Here is a 24,781-nt window from a genome sequence, read left to right as displayed (position 1 = left end):
TGATGAGGAAGCCATTTTAGCTACATAAAATAGAAAATCATTAGTCTAGAGAGGTGAAAATTAAACCCTAAAAAAACCTTAATTTCCAACATATCACACCTAGAATACTAAAACTTAAGAAAAATAGCTCAATCCCTCTTAAAAAGACCTGAAATGAAATTTAGCACACATTGGACACCTTGATAGGTTCATTAGGTGCACATAACAACCATGAAAATGTTATTGCACAACTACACAAATGCATTTGGCTATGTGCAATGGGGAATTGCTAATCTTTAAAAGTTTTAAGGGTGCACACATCCACACCTTGATGGGGTGTGCATGTGCACACCCTCACTTATTCTTAGTGCTTTAGGTAGAAAATAGTGTGTAGATGTGTACCTTGATAAGGTATTCATCTGCACACCATTACCTTAGTGTTCCTTTTAGGTTTTTTGATTGTGAAAGGCGCACATGCGCACACCATTTACTTAGGTGTTTTTTAGTTTGTTTAGGTTTAGGTTGTGAGCAAAGGTGCACACATGCACACCTTTAATAGGTGTGCATGTATACACCTTTAATGACTTAGTTGTTTGAGTGTGTGTGTGTGTGTGTGTGTGTGTGCAGGCTAGAGGAGTTTGGAAAAGATTTGAAGGTGTGGAGATGTAGTTCAGGGAGCTTTGAAGGCAATAATGAAGAGAAGAGGAGAGGGTTCTCAGGTATTTATAGACCTAGGATAGTGCCCCCCTTGGAGGTGTGCACTTGCACATGTCCAAAGGAGAAAAGTGCACACTTGCACACATAGCACACTTTCACACCTTAGATAGGTGGACTAGTGCACTTTTTAGCACAAAAATCACTTATCAACACTTCAAACCTTCAATTTTGACAACTAGGATTTTCAATTAGAGGATAGAAAAAGGATCTAGACTCATAGTAGAGCCCCAAAAATGGCCCAGGCCCTGGACTAGGGGTCTGGGTGCACAAAAATTTACTAGTGGGTACCCATTTCTAGGAGAAATGGGGCATGTGTTGTGAAACCACAACAATATGTATATTAATTATTAAAACAATATAAGAAACAACTTACCAATTGAAGATAATCAAACCCCCCTTTAGTGTAACCATTCTCCCTACAATGTCTCTTAGCTATTTTGATTTTGATTCTTCTTGTCTTTAAGCCATTACAAAACTTGCAAGGACAATAAAATTTGTCATTGCTTGCTCTTTTAAAGTTAGACAACAATCTAGTGATGGTATCCCTATTTTGATCAAACTCTCTTGTATTATCTAACATGATTCTTCTTCATGAGAATAACTTATTTGTGCACCCTTCTTGCATTGGTTGTACTTAATGTTTATATCTGCACATATGGTTTTGAAAAAAATATTTGGTGTAATTAATGTATATATATGAAAAAATATTGGACATGTTGTACTTTATGTTTATATTTACACATGGCTTTTAAAGAAAAATTTGGTGTAATTAATGTGTATATCTGTAAAAATATTAGACATGTTGTACTTAATGTCTATATTTGCACATATGGTTTTGAAAGAAGCATTTGTTGTAATTGATGTGTATATCTATAAAAATATTGGACATGTTATACTTAATGTTTATATCTACACATATGGTTTTGAAAGAAAAATTTGGTGTAATTAATGTGAATATTTGCAAAAATATTGGACATGTTGCAGTTAATGTCTATATCTGCACATATGGTTTTGAAAGAAACATTTGGTGTAATTAATGTGCATATATGCAAAAATATTGGACATGTTGTACTTAATGTTTATATCTGCACATATGGTTTTGAAAGAAAAATTTGGTGTAAGTAATGTGTATATCTACAAAAAATATTGGATGTACTTAATGTTTATATCTGCACATATGGTTTTGAAAGAAACATTTGGTGTAATTAATTTGTATATCTGTAAAATATTGGACATGTTGTACTTAATATTTATATCTGCACATATGGTTTTGAAAGAAACATTTGGTGTATTTATGCCCCTTTATTTTGATTTTTTCAAGGGAAGCCTATCAGTAGTAATAGAAAACAAGAATGCATTTTCTAAGAGTTTACAATTGTTCAAAACAATTAATGTTTTATAAGAAAATGCACCTAAAGAATGGTTAGCTTAGAAGCAAGAACATGGTGTTTACATTAGATCTACCTTGTTGAGTCCTAATGGATTGGGCTATTATTGTTTGTCCCCATCACATTCACTTTGATAGCCATGTTAGGGAGGTAATCTCACCTAGTTCATCCTTATGACTTTGAAGTCCTTAATCACAATCTGTGCTCAAACTAATGTTCAAGACATTTGCATCTTAGAGCCCTATTTGATCATCATTTGAAAGGGCCTAAATTTCAACCACAAAATGTCTCTCAATATGTTTAGAGGTTTAGAGGTAATGTCATTGTTGCAGAGGCATCTACTTGGAATGAGCCTCGTGATTATGGCATTTACATAGAAGCATGACTTGCTTCTTCAACTCCTTTCACTCAACTCTTCACTGAAGTTATTCTTCAACATCCTTGGCTTCCATTGTTGGGCCAATGTATTGTAGAAATTGAACCCATGTGGTTTCAACCATATATAGTGAATATGTTGTAAATAGAAAATTAATCATATACTACCCAAATCCTTTATCTTAGAAAATAATATTGTATACAGAAAAATCTATAGATTTAAGGAGAGGTATCTAGTGAAAATCAATAGTTTCTATAGGAACAAGTCTTTATTAACCCTAGGTGTCTGATGCCTGATGCAGACATTAGTTATTTATTAACCCTAAGCATTTGATGCGAGATCATTTTGGGTCTTTGAGAAGTCTTGTATCAACCAAAAATATTTCTTTTTTTACATACTAGTTTTTTGTTCATGACATAGTCATTGTTATGATATGACTCCTATGACATGTGTGGATCCACCTGTGAGTGCTTAATTCTTTATGTTCATTTAGCATTGGTTTTGGTTTACTCTTCCTAGGCTGGACCTATAATATAATTAAATTCTTGACTAGCTGACTTGTGGCTTAGCTAGCTATATAAGAAGCTTGGTTAGAGATAGAAAGCAATAGAGGATGATATAAAATATATGGAGAAGAAGAATAGGATGCGAATTTGAATTCTAACTTCATGGATTCCTTGCATATGGTCAAAACCAAGAAGGCCTCACAATTGGGTATGTTGATAAACTTCTTTTAATTATTACATCAATGTGGTCGCCAATTGCCTAGTCTTATATGGATCTTATTTCCATTGTTTCATGTGATATTTATATTGCTTCAATGTGTAACTCTAAGAAGGGCTTTTTGTATGTTTAAGTTTGAGTTTTTAGTTTCAATATAAACTTCCCTTCCACCATTTTCTAAATTTCCTAGTTACACGTTCTAAAATATTATAGTGCATAAAAGTTTTATGATGTATTTTTTTCTCCCACCATATAGACCATTACAATGAGCATTGATGCAATGTCAAAGGGAACTCTTTATTTGTCAACATTAAAAATGAACTCCTTTCCTCATTTTCGATAAACTACTCTAAGGAACAAAAAGAGCATGGACAACAACATTCCTTGATTATGATTTCTACTATATGCCAATCGAATACTATTTCATATGTAGGTCCATGAATCTTGATGATTTCCATACTTGGACCTTATTTAAATTGATCCTATATTATATTGATATATAAATTGTACGTTATACAAATATCTTGTCCAAAATGGAAAAAAATGTGAAACAAAACCCAAAGAAGTGAAAGATTGAAAGTGACTAAGGATTAATTTGTTTACAATATATAAGATAGTCCAAACTAACTTTTAAATAAAGTAAAATAATTTCTAGTTATCCAAGAATCTTAATACATGCAATACCTTCATATGTAATGTAGGGCATAAAGATAAATATTTACTATGAGAGAAGTATATTGAAGGACAAGAAGCATTCCCTTTCTAGTGTATACTGAGGGTTTTAACCCTCATGATAGACAAAAAAAAAAGGGGGAAGGTTTGCAGTCTAGGATGTGAAAATCCCCATGTACTATCCAAATTGATCTATTATGAATATTGATCTTTTTATCATTTGGTCAATATGGTCCATGATGAAGAAGGGACAAAACTTAAAGAATAGATTCTATATGATTGAAATAATAATAGAAATCTATCAGCTAACTTTAAAAAAAATCAAGCATCAAAGATACTAAACATAAAATCTATACCAAAAGATAAGCTAGAAACATAGAAAAAATGACTCTCGGTGACAGAGAATACATTGAGATATAATGAGAAATATCCAAGGGAAATCATTTTTGGGGAGATAGTTATGTTTGGGACTACTAGTCTCAAACATATTACATATGTTTGGGACTACTAGTCTCAAACATATTACATCACTAAAAATAATTACCCCTAACTATAATGCACAAGATTATGTTGTTTCTACTAAATGAAGGAAAGATAATGCTTATCTTAGAAACTGAAGCCATGTGGTTTCAACCATATATAGTGAATATGTTGTAAATAGAAAATTAATCACATTACTATCCAAATCCTTTATCTTAGAAAATAATATTGTATACACAATTTTTTTGTAGATGTAAGGAGAGGTATTCGATGAAAATCAAGAGTTTCTACAGGAACAAGTCAAGAAGATAAGATTCCTAATCTAATATGAAGTTTTCTCCATCAATAATAGTATTAATCCTTTGAATTGAGAGTTTCAAATTAGAAATAATTATTTTTGAACTTGAATTAGAATAGAACCTACCAAAAATTAGATTGTGTTAAAAACTATAATATACATGATCTAAATTATGCCATATATTGTTCATTTTATTGTACGTAATCTAATGATAGTTCTATAGGAATTTGTAATCAACCTAGCTATTCAACAACTAGACAAATTTAACTGGGTTATGGCTTGTTTCTTTCTAAAAATATCTTCTATGATATGTTTTTGTAAAATATCTTGCAAACTCTTTCCATTTTTCATGGTCTACATTATTTTTGTGGAGGATCTTGAGGTAAGTCACTTAGCATAGGTTGGGTGAGTTTTATTATTTTATTATTTGGATTCTGGAATATGTATGCAGTTGGATCATTTTTGCTAAAGATGATTGTTCATTTTATTGTACCTAATCTGATGAAAATTCTATGGGAATTCGTAACCAACCCAACTAATCAAGAACTAGACCAATTTAACTGGGTTATGGCTTGTTTCTTTCTAAAAATATTCGCTATCATATGCTTTTGTAAAATTTCTTGCAAACTCTATCCATTTTTCATGGACTGCATTGTTTTTGTGTAGGATCTTGAGGTAAGTCACTTAGCATAGGTTGAGTGAGTTTTATTATTTGGATTTTGGAATATGTATGTAGCTGGATCAATTTTTCTATTGTGATACAATATGTAATAAGCACCTTAGAAGAGATCTCCCTGATTATATAAACAACATGTTTAGAAGGAAATATAAAGACACACATGTTTACAAGGAAAAGAAAAAAATATTTACATACATACCTCTTCTCGCCTTTAAAGAAAATTACAGAGAAAAGGCACATAGATCACAAGGGTACGACTTGACAATGAAATCACAAAGCAAGGGTATGACACAACAATTAAATTACATAGCAAGGGCACAACATGATAATGAAATTACAAAGCAAGGGCATGACAGGAGAATAAAATTATAGAGCATGGGCAAGGCAATGAAAGGTAAATATCACAAGGGCAAGACAACCAATTGCACTAATCATAACGGCATGACAATGTTCACATCTCTCCACCCTCATTCATAGCTCCCCACCTCTTTTGTGTGAAGCTCTTGATGTAGGAACATCTTGCATCATGGAAAAAGGCAGTATGATAAAAATTTAAATGATTTATTTTTAAAAAAGGAGGAGAGAGAAAGTGACAAATTTGGAGGAAAAATAATTTAAAAATAAAAAATAGAAAAATAGAAAAATAGTTGTCATTTCATTTATCGAGGTGTGTAGGTGGCATTTTAGAAGTTTGTGTAAAGTTCCTTGAATCATGCATTTAATATTTATTGTGATCCACAAAGGAAATATAATTTTCTAATTGGCCCACATGGAGGTGCTTAGTTGCATTTGGGTGGGAATTTAATATTTGTTTTAAGGTAGTTGTATTTACCTTTTATCCCACATTGGTTGTGTTTGTAATATCTTAGGTGGTAATTTCCTATATAAACAAGGCTTATGATCATTTGTAATCAAGCTCTCATGGTGTAATCTCTTGTAAGTAATCTTGGAGGTAAAAGTTATCTCGGTGGAAGCTTTTAGTGAAGCTCTTGGTGTGAAGACTCTTCTTGTGGAAGCTCTTACTTGGGAGTTCTCTTATGTTGAAGCATTTGTAAACTTCTTTTTGAAGAAGTCATATCTATGATATCATCTTGTTGATGTTGTAAGGATTTTCAAATATAATAAAAGCATGTTTTGTGAAGCATTTTGGTCTTCTCTTTGTCTCCATATTGTTTTAATCTTGGTTTTGAGTTGGTAAGCATGGTGTGGCCCTTCGTCAAATGATATTAAAGTAGGATTTCTTGAGCATGTGGAAAGATCATCGAATGTGAGGTAGTTTGCACCATGACCTTTTGTTGGGTAAATTTTGTCAATAAGAAGTTCTTGATTGTGTAGATAGATCACCAATTGTGAGGCAATTTGCACAAGGTTCTTGTGTTGCACAATATTTGTCTTATGAAGACTTGAGCATGGAGAAGAGAAAGAAGAAGATGACTTTTGTTATTGGATGGATTCTAAGGATTCCTAGACTTGAAAAAATTAGAGCAAGAAATCAAGAGGCATTGTGAGTTGCATTCTTTGATTTACAGAAGTAGGTGAATGAATTAGAAGTTGAGTTGCAGAAGAGAAGAGAAGTGCGCGTCACCAAAAAATAGATTTTGACAATTCTTTGAATGCAAAAAAGAAAGAAGTTCCAGTGGAGTATCAGACATGTGATACAAAAGAAGAGAAAGAGGATGAAGATACATATATTTGTGAACTTGAATATGAAGAAGGTGAAAGAGAAGAGGAAGAGCATCAAGAGCCCAAAGTAGATCAAGATGATTCGAAGACTGCAAAAATGGAGGAAGAGTATAATGCCTTAGTTGGAGATCAAGCAAGTGAAGCTATTACATGGATTGTCAATGACATGAAAGAGGCAAGCAAAGATGAATATGTCAAAGAGGTAAATTTCTATGCATCATGGGATGTTGAATTTGAGATCAATTTGAAAGATAATGATGATAGTTTATATGAGGATCTTGTTAGTGATGTGTGGTGTGGAAAGGAAGATTGGTATGGCATTGTTAAGTTTATTATAGGTGTATTTAATTCAACAAGATTTTAGGAGGATGAAAGTTATACTTGGACAAAGTTCATTGCGGAGGAGTATTTTCAGCAATAGACAATTTTTTCCAGCTAAATGTTGTAAAACAAGAAAGAAGGAAATATATCAACAATGGATACTTGTTCTAGCTAGGTGTTGGAAGAAGAGAAAAATAAATATCAGTAGTGGCTACTTCATTTTGTGAATTCATATCCACAAAAATTTTCCTACCATGGGTGTCTAATGTAGGAGCATCTTGCATCACGAAAAAAGGGGGTATGATCAAAATTTAAATTATTTAAACAAAAATTTAAAAAAATAGAGGATAGAGAAAGTGACAAATTTGGAGGAAAAATAATTTAAAAATAAAAATATTCAAAAGGAGAAAAAGAGGAATTTCTAGTTTCAAGGTGCATAGGTGGCATAAATAGAACACTAAGAAAATAGTTGTCATTTCATTTATCAAGGTGTGTAGGTAGAATTTTAGAAGTTTATAGAAAGATCCTTAAATCATGCATTAAATATCTGTTGTGATCCACAAAGGAAATGTAATTTTCTAATTGGCCCACATGGTGGTGCTTAGTTATATTTGGGTGGGAATTTAACATTTTTTTTAAGGTAGTTGTATTTACTTTTCATCCCACATTGGTTGTTTTTGTAATATCTTGGGTGGTAAGTTCCTATATAAGCAAGGCTTATGATCATTTGTAATCAAGCTCCCATGGTGTAATCTCTTGTAAGAAAGCTTGTAGGTGAAAATTCTCTTGGTGGAACTCTTGATGAAGCTCTTGATTTGAAGACTCTTCCTATGTAAGCTCTTATTTGGGAGTTCTCTTATGTTGAAGCATTTGTAAACTTCTTTTGGAAGAAGTCATATCTATGACATAATCTTGTTGATGTTGTAAGGATTTTCAAGTATAATAAAAGCATGTTTTGTGAAGCATTTTGGTCTTCTCTTTGTCTCTATATTTTTTTATTTTTGGTTGTGAGTTGGTGAGGATGGTGTGGCCCTTGATCAAATGGTATTAGAGTAGGAGTTCTTGAGCATGTGGATAGATCGTTGAATGTGAGGTAGTTTGCACTATGACCTTTTGTTGGGTAAAGTTTGTTAAGAAGTTCTTGATTGTGTAGATAGATTGCCGATTGTGAGGCAATTTGCACAAGGTGCTTGAGTTCCAATATATTTGTCTCATGAAGACTTGAGCATGGAGAAGAGAAAGAAGAAGATGACTTATGTTATTGGATGGATTTTGAGGATTCCTAGACTTGAGAAAATTAGAGCAAGAAATCAAGAGGTATTATAAGTTGCATTCTTTGATTTATAGAAGTAGGTGAATGAATTATAAGCTAAGTTGTGGAAGAGAAGAGCATGTCACCAGGAAATAGATGTTGACAATTATTTGAATTCAACAAAAAAAGAAGATCAAGTGGAGTATCACACATGACATACAAAAGAAGATCAAGAGGATGAAGATATATATATTTGTGAGCTTGAATTTGAAGAAGGTGAAAGAGAAGAGGAAGAGCATCAAGATGACAAGATTTGTAAGCTTGAAGTAGATCAAGATGATTTGAAGATTGTAGCAATGGAGGAAGATTATTGTCCGTTAGTTGAAAATCAAGCAAGTGAAGCAGTTACATGCATTGTTGATGACATGAAAGAGGCAAGCGAAGATGAATATGTCAAAGAGGTAAATTTCTATGCATAATGGGATGTTGAATTTGAGATGAATTTGAAAGATAATGATGATGGTTTATATGAGCATCTTTTTAGTGATGTGTGGTATGGAAAGGAATATTGGTATGGCATTGTTGATTTTATTATAGGTGTATTTAATTCAACAAGATTTTAGGAGGATGAAAGTTATACTTGGACAAAGTTCATTGCAAAGGAGTATTTTCAGCAGCAAACACTTTTTCTAGCTAGATATTGGAAAAGAAGAAAGAAGTAAATATATTGACAATAGCTACTTGTTCTAGCTAGGTGTTGGAAGAAGAGAAAAAAATATCAGCAGTGGCTACTTCATTTTGTGAATTCATATCCACAAAAAATTTCCTACCATGGGTGTCTAATGCAGGAACATCTTGCATCACGAAAAAAAGGGGATATGATCAAAATTTAAATTATTTAAACAAAAATTTAAAAAATTGGAGAGAGAAAGTGAAAAATTTGGAGCAAAAATAATTTAAAAATAAAAAATAGAAAAAAAGGAGAAAAAGAGGAATTTCTATTTTCAAAGTGCATGGGTGGCGTAAATAGAAAAATAAGAAAATAGTTGTCATTTCATTTATCGAGGTGTGTAAGTGGCATTTTAGAAGTTTGTGGAAAGTTCCTTAAATCATGCTTTTAATATTTGCTATGATCCACAAAGGAAATGTAATTTTCTAATTGGCCCACATAGTGGTGCTTAGTTGTATTTGGGTGAAAATTTAATATTTTTTGTAAGGTAGCTGTATTTACCTTTTATCCCACATTGGTTGTGTTTGTAATATCTTGGGTGGTAAGTGCCTATATAAGCAAGGCTTATGATCATTTGTGATCAAGCTCTCATGGTATAATCTCTTGTAAGAAAGCTTGGAGGTGAAAGTTCTCTTGGTGGAAGTTCTTGGTGAAGCTCTTGGTGTGAAGACTCTTCTGGTGGAAGCTCTTATTTGGGAGTTCTCTTATGTTGAAGCTTTTGTAAAATTCTTTTGGAAGGAGTCATATCAAAGATATCATATTGTTGATGTTGTAAGAATTTTCAAGTATAATAAAAGCATGCTTTGTGAAGCATTTTGGTCTTTTCTTTGTCCCCATATTGTTTCATTCTTGGGTAAGTTGGTAAGGGTGGTGTGGCCCTTCATCATCTCTCCATAATGAAAAACAAATGGAAAATGATTTATGTCATGTTTTCTTTTTGTTTTTTATACTTGCAAGAGCATCACAATTATGACTCAAATGTCGATATTATGATGATGTTAGGGAGAATTGCACAAAAAATATGAAAATCACCACAAATTACACCACTGTCACAAATTATTGTCACAATTTGACCTCAAATGTTGTAGTGTGTGAAGTACTTGGTAAATACGAGTAAACCATCTAAGAGATTATTGGATGTGAAGTTGGAAATTTGGTATTGAGATCTAAAAGAGGTTTGGTCTAGTCAAGAGAAAAGAGGAGTTCAAGTTATTCATTTCTATTATTCTACAAGGTATTACAGAGATTAGTTTGACAATGAGTTCAGTGGTCTTGCCCCTGAAGGAGTTTGGATAGTGGGTCCTTCTACCTTCTACAACTCCTAACAAGGTTGGAATATCCTAATAGGGATACAAAGTCTCCTAATAAGGACTGATAGGTGACAAAAGATGCTCATAGGGAAAGTCAAAGAAGAGGAAGGAGATCAAAGAATCTTAAATGGTTACACAATGAATCTATAAGGCAAGCTGTAACATTCATTTAGATCATCCAACTAGTTTTCTTTCTTACCATTATAATTATTTTTAAGCTCTTAACTAGGCATACTTTTTTTGTAAGCATTTTTAAATCCTCTAGCAAGGTACCTCCTAGAAGAAGTGTTGTAAATCCTCTCATATGGGAGCTTTGACAAGCTTATGTAATCTTAACAAATTACCAACATTCTTAACCAAGTATTTTCTTAGAAAGAATATTGGTAGTGTTCAACCACAAAACCTTTTACTTGCAATAAAAGGCTAGTGGGTATATTACTTCCACCATGGTTTTCATCATCTCATTGAGGGTTTCCATGTACAAAAACCCATATGTCATTGATGTATACTTTCTTCTGTGAGCTTGCATGTTTCTAATGTATTTATTTTATCATTGCATTGTTGATTAAACTATTGGTATTTAATTTAGTTAAGTTTTTTGATTAAACTATTGGTATTTAAGTTAGTTAAGTTTATAGCTCAGCTAACTAGTTTGAAAGTTAGTATGGATTCACCTTGATGCAGAGATAAACTCAAAAAAAGCAAAAAAAAAAAAAAGGAACTAGCACCAGAAAGAGATAGATAAAAATATTCTTCTAATTGATTCATTAAATAAATAGTATATACACTTGCTCTCCTAAAGATTTCTTCTCCCCATAACTTCGTATCCAAAAACTTTACTAAACCTAAACCTAAAAAATCTATTTATACTTGCTAGGACAATCTACAGAATATTATAGATTATTACAAAATAGGAAAATCAAAATGGCTTATAGAATATTCTAGATCAATATAGAATAGGGAAGAATGATCCCACAATGGTCTAATCAAATCCCAAGAAAAGATCTTATCCTAAACAGTTTTTGGTGCTTGGTAACTTCTGCAACCCAGTAGAGTCTAAAATATGGCAACATGTACAATCTTTATGTGGGTGCTCCTGCACCATACTCCTAGGGACAATAGAATCCAAGTCCCTTCGATAGTCCTTCCTCTTTCTTGTCTTCCAATTCATTGTTATTTGTTGTTTGTACTCTTGATAAGTACCTAAGTCAACTTTTAGATTTTTATAAAACTCTTCCACATAAGAATTTAGGTAGAACTCTTGCAAACCTACAATAAATGGATTATAAAAAGAAAATTGGGACCTCATAATATATGAATTCATCAATTTGGTTCATTCTAGGAACCTTTGCATCCATTTTTACAATGTCTTTGTGCTACAATATCTCCATGCTTGGAGACAAATTTATCACTATTTGATCCTTATCTATCCTCTAAGCTTCATCACAATTCTTCTTCCTTACCACAACTATTATCCTTTTGATAGGCCATACTAGTTTCTTTCTTAACTTCAAACGCCATCTCTTGGTTCCATCAAGAACCAACACATCCACCTCTTTTCCATCTTTATGAACCTTTTCATCACAAGGCTCATCAACAATTACCACTTCAACATCTTTCCTATCTTCAAGAAACTTTTTATCATATTTTTCATCAACAACTATTTGCTAAAAACTTTTTATATCAGTATCAATTTTTTCATTTTGTCCTTCCAATGGATAAGTCTTCTCTTCATTAGCAACTAAGTTCTCTATTCCACTTTCACAAGCTTCTCTAATCTCAATGGATTGTTTCTCCAAATCACTATTTTCTTTTTCCATATTTTTCTTTAACTCCTCTTTTAGTCTCACTAAATTTTCTTCCCCCTTTTAAGTTCCCTCATTAGGAATCTCATTTTCTCATCTATCTCTTGATTCGTTCTAGCTTCCTCTTCTCTTTTCTTTTATTTTTCTTTTCTTTTTTGCTAATACCAAAAATGATGTAGAGATAAACTCAATAAAAGAAAAAAAAAGGAACCAACACAAGAAAGAGATAGATAACAATATTCTTCTAATTGATTCATCAAATGAATAGTATATACACTTGCTCTCCTAAAGATTTCTTCTCCCTGTAACTTTGTATCCAAAAACTTTACTAAACCTAAACCAGAAACTCTATTTATACTTGCTAGGATGGTCTATGAAACACTATAGATTATTAAAAAATAGGAAAACCAACCCAAAGAGACTTCCTGCCAAAACGGCTTACAAAATATTCTAGATCAATATAGAATAGGAAAGAATGACCCCACAATGGTCTGAACGAATCCTAAGAAAAGATCTTATCCTAAACAATTTTTAGTGCTTGATAACTTTTGCAACCTGGTAGAGTCTGAAACGTGGCAACATGTACAATCTTCATGTGGGTTCTCCTATACCACACCCCCTCTCCCTCTTAGTATTGGTTTGGGACAATGCACATAAGCTAGGAAATTAATTCAAATCCAAGAAGAGGATGAGTTATTGATCTTCCAACCATCTAGAATGAATAATTGATTCCAATTCTGAATCACTTGAGAGTCCCAAGAAGTAACAACAAGATTGAACTTTGAATTTCTTAAGCTTGTGTTTTTCACCTCTGAAATCTATTTTTTAATTCCCTCTAAAACTTATTCTAAAGTGTGATACTCTTTTCTGAAGATGTGTTTATTCCGTTCCCACCAAATAGCCCATACAACCATTGCTGGAATACATATCCAAAGATTTGCAAATAATGACTTGGGATAAAGAATTGGCCAATTTTGAAAAATATCCCAAAGGTTATTTTGGATTGGAGTGCTATAATTTAACTTGTTCAAAACAAAGCTCCAACATTGATATGTAAATGAATAGGAGACAAAGAGATGATCCACTAATTCTTTAGACTTGTTACAGAGAACACTATTGAAAGAAGAGGCAAAGTGCAATCTATTCAATCTATCACTAGTCAAGATCCTATGTTTTAATGCAATCCACGAAAAAAAACTTTCCTTTGGAAGTACAATATGATTCCAACAAAATGAGATTTCTCTACTAGTCACTTTATTTGAACCATTATGCTGCAAAATTTTGTACCCCTCCTTTACTGAATACTGACCATCCTTAGGTGGAGCCTAAAAATCTCATCTTTAGATCCAGTAAAGAAGACTTGTCTAGAGGCCAAAATATCTTTAAATTGTTTAATATATTGAGGTGATATGGGTAAAACATCTAGATTCTTCCAACATACTTTTCCTAAAAATTTGCAAACACTTGCAACAAACTAATTAAGCTGAGTACCCTAATGAAATTCTAACACTTCAATAATAGTAGCAGAGACCGAATTATTTGAAAGAGGAGTTTTACCATTCCAAGAATCCCTCCAAAAATTAACTCTGCTACTATTGTTAACTTCCCAAGAAACAACTTTAACCACAATATCTCATGATGCTATCATAAAATCCCAAATAACTGATCCTTTTGGAGGATCCAAGATTGTGAAAATTCTAGAAGGATCATTATTATCAAGATATTTCTGTTGCATAATTTTGCACCAAGTGGAATGAGGTTTGTTATACATTTGCCAAATTAATTTCTCATCAAATGCTTCATTTCTTTTAGCAAGGTCATGCAAACCTTCCCCTCCTACTTGTGGAATATGCAACATATCTTGTAAGGAAATAAGTGGATTTTTTTGAGAGTCGTCCATATTAACTGCCCAAAGGAAACCTTTAATCAATATTTGGATTTGAAGTAAAAATTTTGGGGGGGGGGGGGGGGGGGGGACCTTAAGAACCATAATAAAATAATTTGGAATTGCTGCTAGAACTAATTTAATCAGCAAGATCCTACCTGCCAAAGACAACCATCTAACTTTCCAGCCCACAATTCTACTCTAAATACCTTTTAGGATTTTGATCTCCTTTTATTAGGATTGATCTCACTTTATAGTCTAAGTTGATTCAATATACTTTTGATTCAATTGCAATATTTCCACTTTCATGGATCTTTGTTCAAGCCTCCATAGCTTTGCTTCTATCTTTCTATGATAGGTGTTTGCATGCAAGTGATTATTGGGAGTTGTGGGTTGAGCTTTCCTCAACTTTGACATGGTATCAAAGCTTCAAATTCTCATGCTCTTATTCTCTTCACAAGAGGTTTGGCCTTGGGTTTCAGATTTGTTCTTTTTTAGAGTTTTTATTATTGGATCTAAAGAAATCTTCATTTTAGGTCACTTTGAGCCCAAATAGACATCACCATTGAGCTCAGAGCACCCAAAAAACCACATTTCCATATTAAATACACTTATTTTAAGCATTGTTGCAACTAAGGTAGAATAATTTTAGACCAAGGTCGTATAGCCTTGGGCATGCATATCAAGCTGGTGATATTCTCTAATAAAAAATCTATTGCAAAAGCATTTATTTTCTAGCACTGATTTTTTATTTCAAAAAAGTTAGTGCATTTTGTTTTTGCAAAAAGGAGGGACTATTTTTTAAACAAAGGAATAGATATTTAAAGGGGACCCACAGGTAGCAAGCCCCTATACCTACGTGCACAGGTTTACGTCAGCCGATTGACCTCTAAACTTCTCTATTAGCAAAATCATGACATTTAATGTGGTTTTCTTGGTCTACAACTGTAATGTTCCCATGCTTTAGCCTTCACATTCTCCAAAATTCTAAGTGGAGGATAAGAAAATTAAAGTCATTCAATTAAAATTAAAAAGTGACTTTGTATTAATAGCTTCTAGGGTTTGTATTAATTATTGGAAGGACGGAAGCCTCTCATGATTTAATTAATTATTGCCAGGGAGGAATTTCTAGGGTATGCATTAATTATTGGAAGGACGAAGCTTCTAGCTCTTGCAATTAATTAATATTTTAGTTCCTTCTAGAAGGATGAAGAAAAGGATAAATAGGGCTGAAAGTCTCATTGTTGAGGAGTGGATGATTATAACTTGCATTTGATAAGAGCTTGGATGTGTGAATCAAACTCTTTTTTGGCAATAGGGGACGTTCATTCTCTGTTGTAACATTCTAGACGTCATTGCCTTAAGGTTTGGCCTTTGGAATACATCTCTTTGTACTTGATTGCAGCATTTTTAGAATTAATATAATTTCAGTAGTTGGTTCAGCTTTTGGGCATTCCTAGGTGTCCATTATAGTGGTATCAAAGCTATAAGTCCTGCCATCCTATGAAGATCTTCAACATTTATGTTTGAGCATGCGACAAGGGCTTTATAATTTTCGCAATACCAGAGCAAGGCAAAGTAGGAGTTCAGACTTGCTTAACAAACAGGATAGTTTTTTTGTGCAGGGGGACATACAATCCAGTCATACAGACACAGAGGAGACATGCTTTGAACAATACAGTAGCACGGGTGACCAAGATGATAGAAATACCAGTTTCGACCAAGAAAATGTAATATTTAGGTTATCGAGTACATTAGAGGAGGGGCAACGAATGCAACAGGAGCAGAATATGATGCAACAGGAGCAAAATAGGTGAACGGATATGATGTTACAGCTAATGGCTAGATAGATGGACATCAATATTAATCCAGGTGATGCCAACAATGGAAACAACAATAATAGGGGTAATGATAATGGAGGCTGAGACAACATTAATGTTAATAATGGACATGAAAATAATGGAAATGAGGCTGATAACTTTAGACATGTTGCATGAAAAACTCAAACAACTAGCTCGAGACCTCTTTTACCGACCTTTCCACCCAGAGAACCAATTCAACCGATTAATGAACCATAGATTGTAGAGTTACTGGATCAGTTTAGGAGGGATTGGGAGGCCAGTGGGCTAGAGTTTCAGGAAAATATCTCTCTCAAAGATTACTTGGACTTGAGGATAAGACACATGCCCATATCAGGAGGACGAAGTCAAAACTTTGAGTTAAGAAACAAAGTGGGGAAACTTTCTTTACCTTATTATGATGCTTCAAGGAAGATGACTACATGAGCTTGGGTGCAGAAGATGGATACATACTTGTAGCTTAATCCTATGCTTGAAGAGGAGGCTATAAAGTATGTAGTTATTCACTTGGATGAACTAGCACATGAGTGGGGGCACCATGGCATGGTAACTTTGGGACATAATTAGATCACATCTTATGAGGAGTTCACTAAGAAGCTCATAAAGAGATTTGATACTAGGGATCCTGAATTATAGTTTAAGGAGCTGACACAACTCAAGCAGTGGGGATCAATTGAAACATATATCAGTGAGTTTCAAAGGTTAGCTATGTTGGTCACAGATATTTCAGGGAGGAGGTTAGCAGTGTTGTTTATGGATGGACTCTCAAAACCCTTGCAAGGTTGGGTCAAGGGACATGACCTAGGTACATTGCAAGAGGCCACTAAAAAGGCTCGTGACTTAGCACCTTCTTCATTTAGGAGCAGATTTCAGCAAAAGGATTCTTATATGAAAAAGGACAAGGAGAAGGACAAAAAACCTTTTCACAAGGATGTTCATCCCAAAAGAGATAAGTTGGATAATGACACCTTGAATGATTTAAGAAAGAAAAAGTTATGTTTTCATTGTAGAGAGCCTTGGGATTTATCTCATAAGTGTCCACTCAAGGCTAAGACAAATCAAATGGAGTATTTTTGAACAAAAGAGTCATAGTCAGAGAGAGAGGATCAACACTCAAATTCAGATGATGATAGCACTACAGAGGAGAGCAGCATTCCTAAGGATGAGAAGTCATTAGCACGATTAACAGGGGCTTAGAAGGCAATCACATTTAAGGTCAGAGGTACTATCCAAGGGCAAAAAGTGATCTCACTCATTGACACTGGGGCTACACATAATTTTATAGATACACAATTTGTAGCCAAGAGAGGTCTACAGACTGAGGAGCATGCCAAATTTAGAGTTATGGTAGCTAATGGTGACAAACTATTATGCACTCAGAAGATATCTAATCTTTACATCAAGTTTGGAGATGGCTATGAGTTGGAAGATGAGTTCTATGTGGTAGACATGGGAGACTATGATATCATCTTTGGCATGGTATGGATGGCCTCACTAGTAGAGTTCACACTTATCCTAGCAAAATTGGAGATGAAGTTTCAGCATGAGGGAAGAACTGTGGTACTTAGAGGACTTTCAGATGGGAGTTGCAGAGTAGTTTCCTTGAGGAGAATGCAAAATTTTTTTTGGCATAGTAACATAGAGTGGGCAGAAGAATGCTTCACTATGCCGACTTCACAAGAGCCACAGGTGAAGAGTCATCCACTAGAGATTTAGGAGATACTTGACAAGCGCACTAAGGTATTTGGCAAGATTCCACATGGGGTTCCTCCTAACAGAGGGATAGAACATGTTATTGAGCTTGAAGAGGGAGCCAAACCAGTCATGATTACTCCCTATCATCATCCTAAGAAACATAAGGATGAGATAGAGAAGGCAATTAAGGAGTTGTTGGAAATAGGACATATCAGGCCTAGTAAGAGTCCCTTTGCTTTAGCAATAGTGTTGGTAAAGAAGAAGGATGGGACAATGTGCATGTGCATTGATTATAGGGCATTAAACATGAATACCATTAAGAACAGATATCCCATCCCACGAATAGATGAGCTAATTGATGAGTTACATGGTGCATGTTTTTTAACAAAGATTGATCTACGGTTAGGGTATCATCAAATCAAGATGAGGGAGGAGGACATTGAGAAGACAGCTTTTCGGTGTCACTATGGCCACTTCGAGTTTTTGGTTATGCCATTTGGGTTAACCAATGCCCCTACTACATTCCAAAGTTGGATGAATCAGGTATTTAGGGAGCAGCTTAGGAGATTTGTTTTGATTTTCTTTGATGACATTTTAGGTTTTAATAAGACTTGGGAGGAGCATTTACAACATCTTGAGATGGTGTTGTCTACCTTGGAAAAAGAATCATTGTATGCCAAGGAATCTAAGTGCGAGTTTGGGATGATCGAGATACTATGTCTTGGACATATTATCAGTGCAAAGGGAGTTTAGGTAGATCCTGAAAAGATTAGGGCTATTTTTGATTGGCCTACTCCAAAAAATCTTACACAGCTTAAGGGATTCCTTGGTCTCTATGGTTTTTACAGGAGATTTGTTAAAATATTTTCACAGCTCGCTACACCCTTGATAGACCTTACTAGGAAAGGGGCCTTCACATGGACAGAGGCAGCTCAGAGAAGCGTTGATCATTTCAAGAAGGTGATGTCATCATGTCCAGTACTAGCTCTACCAGATTTCACAAAGCCATTTGAGCTTCATTGTGATGCATCAGGACATGGGATCAGAGCAGTCTTGATGCAGGAGAATCATCCCATTGTTTTTGAGAGTAGGAAGCTCTGTGGAGTGGAGAAAAGCTATTCTATATATGATCGAGAGATGTTGGCTATAATGCATGCATTGGCTAAGTTTAGGTCCTACCTAGTTGGGGGAAAGTTTGTTATCAAAACTAATCACAACAGCATCAAATACTTCACGAATCAATGTGATTTGAATGATAGACAAAAAAAGTGGATCACAAATTTGCAGGCTTATGACTTTGACATTGAGCTTGTCAAAGGTAAGAAGAATGTGGTTGCAGATGCCTTATCCATGAGGTCTCATATTTGTGCTCTAGCTGAGATTACAGGAGTTCTAAGAAATAAGATCACAAATGAATATGTGAGGGACACTTGGGCTTGTGGAGTAATTGCAGGCACCATACATGATGATCGCTATGTGGTGTTGGATGGGTTGATAAAGTGTCAGGGCAGGATATATTTGATTCCTTCATCATAGTATAAGGAATTAATACTGAAGGGATTTCATGATGCACCTAAAGCTAGACATCCAGGGGTCTTTAAGACCTACAGGTAGATCCGTGAATGGTTCACATGGAAAGGGCTCAAGGATGATGTTCAGAAGTATGTCAGGGAGTGTACAATTTGCCAATAGAATAAGGGAGAGCACACATATCTTGCAGGGTTGTTACAACCTTTGCCCATTTCAAATAGGAAATGGGAAAGTATTTCCATGGACTTCATCACCGGGTTACCATGAGTACAAGGGAAATATTGCATCTATGTGATAGTTGACCGACTGATGAAGTTTTCTCACTTCTTTGCTATTCCATCCACTTATACAACATCATAGGTGGCTGATTTTTTCTTTAGAGAGATATTCAGATTACATGGGCTACCTACTTTCATTGTTAGTGATAGGGAGAGTAAATTCATAAGCACTTTTTGGCAAGAGCTATTTAGGTTGTGTGCTACTGAACTTACACCTAACACTAGTTATCATCCACAGACAGATGGGCAGACAGAGATTGTGAATAAATGGGTGAAAGGATATTTGAGGAACTATGTGACTACACAATAGAGGGCTTGGGTCAAATGGTTACATATGGGGGAGTACTATTATAATACCACTTATCATATGTCCATTAAGATGACTCCATTCATGGCACTGCATGGTTATGAAGCACCTAGTTTCATGGATCTAGTTTTGGGAGATAGTAGAGTGCCCAAAGCAAAAAACTTCTTGCAGGATAGTCAAGATATTTTGAGGGTGCTCAAGGAGAATATACAGCAAGCCCAAAATCAAAATTTTTTTTATGCTGACCAGCACTGGATAGAGCATAGTTTTGAAGTTGGGGATATGGTTTACATGAGGCTACAACCATATAGACAGTCATCACTCAAGAAAAGTGGAGCAGAGAAGTGAAAGCCTAGGTTTTATGGCCCCTACAAACTGATCCACAAGGTGGGTGAGGTTGCTTATGAGATAGAGCTTCTAGAAAATAGTCGGGTGCATAATGTGTTTCATGTGTCAAGGCTTAAGAAAGCCATTGGACAAAGAGGTGTGCCTTCGGCAGAATTACCACCATTAGATGAGGAGGGGAGGCTTGTATTAATTCCTGAGGCTATTCTGGATACTAGGGAAAGGACTTTGCGAAGCAGGTCGATTAAAGAATATTTAGTCAAATGGAAATATCTTCCAGAGGAAGATGCTACTTGGGAGAGTGAGCAAGTGCTACAACAAATAGGACTAATATTGCCTGAGGGCAAGCAATTTCAAGGAGGGCGGACCTGTAAGGTTCCCATGCTTTAGCCTTCACATTCTCCAAAAGTCTAAGTGGAGCATAAGAAAATTAAAGTCATTCAATTAAAATTAAAAGGTGACTTTGTATTAATAGCTTCTAGGGTTTGTATTAATTATTGGAAGGACAGAAACCTCTCATGATTTAATTAATTATTGCCAGGGAGGAATTTCTAGGGTATGCATTAATTATTGGAAGGACGAAGCTTCTAGCTCTTGCAATTAATTAATGTTTTAGTTCCTTCCAGAAGGATGAAGAAAAGGATAAATTGGGCTGAAAGTCTCATTGCTGAGGAGAAAATGATTATAAAATGCATTTGATAAGAGCTTGGATGTGTGAATCACACTCTTTTTTGGCAATAGGGGACATTCATTCTCTATTGTAACATTCTAGACGTCATTCCCTTAGGGTTTGGCCTTTGGAATACATCTCTTTGTACTTGATTGCAAGATTTTAAGAATTAATATAATTTTAGTAGTTGGTTCAGCTTTTGGGCATTCTTGGGTGTCCATTACAACAATGATTTTCTAGCATTGTTTGGCATTTTTTTGGCTAGAGGTATTTATATGAGTGATTTTTTGTGACAATTTTTTCTCAAGAAAGGTTTTTTTGGCATGTGGAATTTTTTAACATAAAAATAATTTTTCCAATTATTTGAGTACATTTATATTTTCTCATCTATTGAAATTTTTTCTTGCTCTAACTTCCATTTTTCTAGCGACTTGGCCCCATTTTGGCAGTTGTGTACTTTTTTGGCCAGATATTATTTTTTCTAGTATGTGGAGTTTTCCTCTCTGACATTTTTTTTGCCTCAATGACCATTTGATCATCAAATTTGGGCTTCTCATCTACTGATATTAGCATTACATCAACATGCATATTAGCCCTTCTATGTCTATTTGGACCTACCTTTGGTTGATTGCTCATATCTCAGGCATACAATCTTTGTCTTTTGTAAACAAGATATCACCAAAATGTTGGTTCTAAGCTCGTCATGATGGTTTAGGTATTTTTAGTTTTTATGCCTTTTTGTCGATGTCAAAGTCATAAGTTATGTTGCACTCTAGGAGACATGTCTTGAGTATTTGGTCTCCATTTTCAAAAAACTTTATATCATTGGAAAGCATGTTTAGTTCTCTTTCTAGTAATTCTAGTTGTTGTTCCAAATTCTACACCAAGTATAATCTATTCATTTTTTTGCATTTTTGCACTCTGGTGAATACCTTGGTTGTTTTAGGTCTAAAGATCTTTTTTTTTCTTGGGATGAATCATTTTTGGTTGTACTATCTTTTGCACTAGTCTTATGTCTCTCTTGGTATTTGTAGACATCTATAGGAAGAATTTTTGCAAACACACTGAGATAAAGTTTCATATTTTATTTGTTTTTTGGCTTCAGTTAATTTTTTCTTATTTTTCCTTATGATTTGAGCAGTGTCATCTAAGGGAACTCATACATATTACTGTATTCTTGGGATTGTCCATATATTATGCCTTATTATGCATGCATTACGCTGATTAAGTGATATGGATGGGGGGCTTGATGTGTGCCTTTGTTTTCCATCTACCTTAGTCAGTGAGTTTTCCTTCTATGACATTAGCCTCATCATGTGTCTAATATTGATCACCTTAGTACATCGTTATACATTCTTTTATGCATCTTCAGAAAGATTTCTTGACATGCAATTCTTATTGACCACTTTTTTTAGTTGTGTGCACCTCACCCTTGTTGGCATTACGGGGTTGTCTCCTATTGGTTCTTATGATTTCTTGGTTCAATGGAGTGAGTATTTATTTAGTATTTGTTCCTCTATAAAAGGAAGATGCAATGGTTGGGTACCTATGCATTTTGGCGGGATGAATCATTTACCATTTGGACTCTTTTCTTTTTGTTCCTACTTTAGATGCATCCTTCCATGTTTGATTGATTCGTTCTCTAGGCTTTGGTGTTTCATGTCATCTATATCTTTGAGTTCAATTATTTTCCTTTGTTTGTCTCCTTATTCGAGTAGTGTCATTTAAGGGCACTCATGTAGATTATAGTCTTCTCTTTCTAGCCAGGTTCTATTTTAGTGGAGGTTCTTTAGAACGGGAGTCACTTTTTGAGATAGCTTTGTGGCTTATTCATGCTTTAGAGATGTTCTTCATTATTATACTTTTGTTCTTATCTTCTTAGACATTCTCTAGTTTGGAGTCTTCTGCAATCCTTTACAAGTTCTTTGATCCTTATTTCTATCTCTTCTTGGAGTAGAGTTTTTCTAATGTGGTTTTCTCTATTTCTTCGCTTTATAGAGATTTGGTTATGATTGGATACCTCATCAGGCCTTATTGTCATGACCAAAATTTACTTCAATTAGTAGTTTCTAGGTTTTTATCTACTCCCTAAGTTTATCTTAAGGGGGGGTGTTAGAGTAATAAGGTGTTCTTTTTTTCTAATTAAATCATTTTGATTTAATTATTTAGTTACTTATTATCTCTAGTTTACCTAAGCTAAACTTTAAGCATATAATAAGTAATTCTTTTATTAATTATTGTAATGCAGCTACCTTTTAGGGTTTTGATATCTCTTTGTAATCTAATCTTATTCAATATACTTTTTATTCAAATACAATGTTTCCTCTTTCATTGATTTGTGAATTCAACCCTCCATAGCTTTTCTTCTCTCTTTGTGTGAAGGGGTGTTTTCATGCAAGTGATTCTTTGGAGCTGTGGGTTGACCTATCCTTCAATTAAATAATATGTGGCCCAAAATATTTGAGATATGTACCAAATAACATCATCAACTGAGAAATAAGATCAAAAGATTGAAAAATTTGTGCAAGTCAAGAAACTGTCAAGAACAATAACTTGAGAATAATCTAGTATAAATCAAGAAGATCTTAATCAAATGATGTGCAAACATGGGAGAGGATCCAAGATTCAGTCCAAAACAAATCCCTAGTTGTACAATCCAAAATACAAAGGACTAAATATACACTCCAAAAATACCAAATAGAAACAAACATGAAACTAAAGAACAAGCATATTTTTTATTGATGCAAGATTGTCAAGAAACCAAGATGCTTATGCATCATATATGTACCATACTTATGCATTAGATTTCACAAAGAAAAACTTAGATAACTAAATAATACTATAATAATCATAATATAATTTATAAATTTTCTTAGATTTTGGAGTGTGTTGAGGAGCAAGGAGTAGGAAGTGTGGTGGATGGGGCTTTTTCTGGGTGCTACAGGGGAGGGGATTTCTTGTGGTGCTTCTTACTTTTCTATAACTTTTTTAGTTGTTTTTTTTTATGTTTCTCTTGTCTCTTGACTATATTGTCTTATGTCTAAAGGAGGACATTTTAGGCCTTCTAGCTATAAAGTTGAATCTAAGGTTGTTCCTCCTACATCTCTTTTCTTCTACCCTTTTTCTATGACAGATTTCAATAGGCTTTTTTAGGGCCTAATGTTGAGGGCTTCTCTTCAACATTTATTCTTCCCTTCTAGTTTCTTCATTTATTGCTAGGCCTTTTTTTGTTTGGTAGTTGAAGTTGTGTTGGCTTAAGGGTTTTTATTGTGTCTTATTTTCCTATTTTAATTTTGTTGTTGGTCCTAGTTTTTCTTGGGCTTCTTACCCTTTTAGTTTAGTTTTTTCATGTAGGAGGTTTGGTGGTTCTTCTTGGTATCTTGTTTCAATGGTTTGAATGGATAGTTCATTATTTCCCTCTTCTCGAGTTGTTTAGGGAGGAGGGAAAAGTTGGGGGCTAATTGTGAGGTCTCTTTGTGCTTTTGAAGGATATTCCTTGCAACTATTTCTAGATCTAGATTGGATCTTTTATGGCTGCAATTTTATTGGTTGTTGATCCTATGTTGTTTAGTCCCTAGCCTAAGGTGATAAGAACCTCTTATCTTTGGGATATCTTTGTGCTTTTGTAGGATATTCCTCATAGCCATATTTGGACCTAGATAAGATATTTTGTAGCTTTAATTTTCTCAGCGGTTAATCATATGTGATTTTTTCCTTGGCTTGGGGTGATTATGTCCCCTTGTCTTTGAGAGTTAGAGGGATTTTCTTAGACCTTTTTCTTTTTCTTGTGGTGGGTTCG

The sequence above is a fragment of the Cupressus sempervirens genome, chromosome 6, assembly GCF_028749045.1.
Source record: "Cupressus sempervirens isolate cs-2001-9-10 chromosome 6, ASM2874904v1, whole genome shotgun sequence".
NCBI classification, from domain to species: domain Eukaryota; kingdom Viridiplantae; phylum Streptophyta; class Pinopsida; order Cupressales; family Cupressaceae; genus Cupressus; species Cupressus sempervirens.
The sequence above is the reverse complement of the archived record's forward strand: the minus strand, read 5'-3'. Positions refer to the sequence as shown.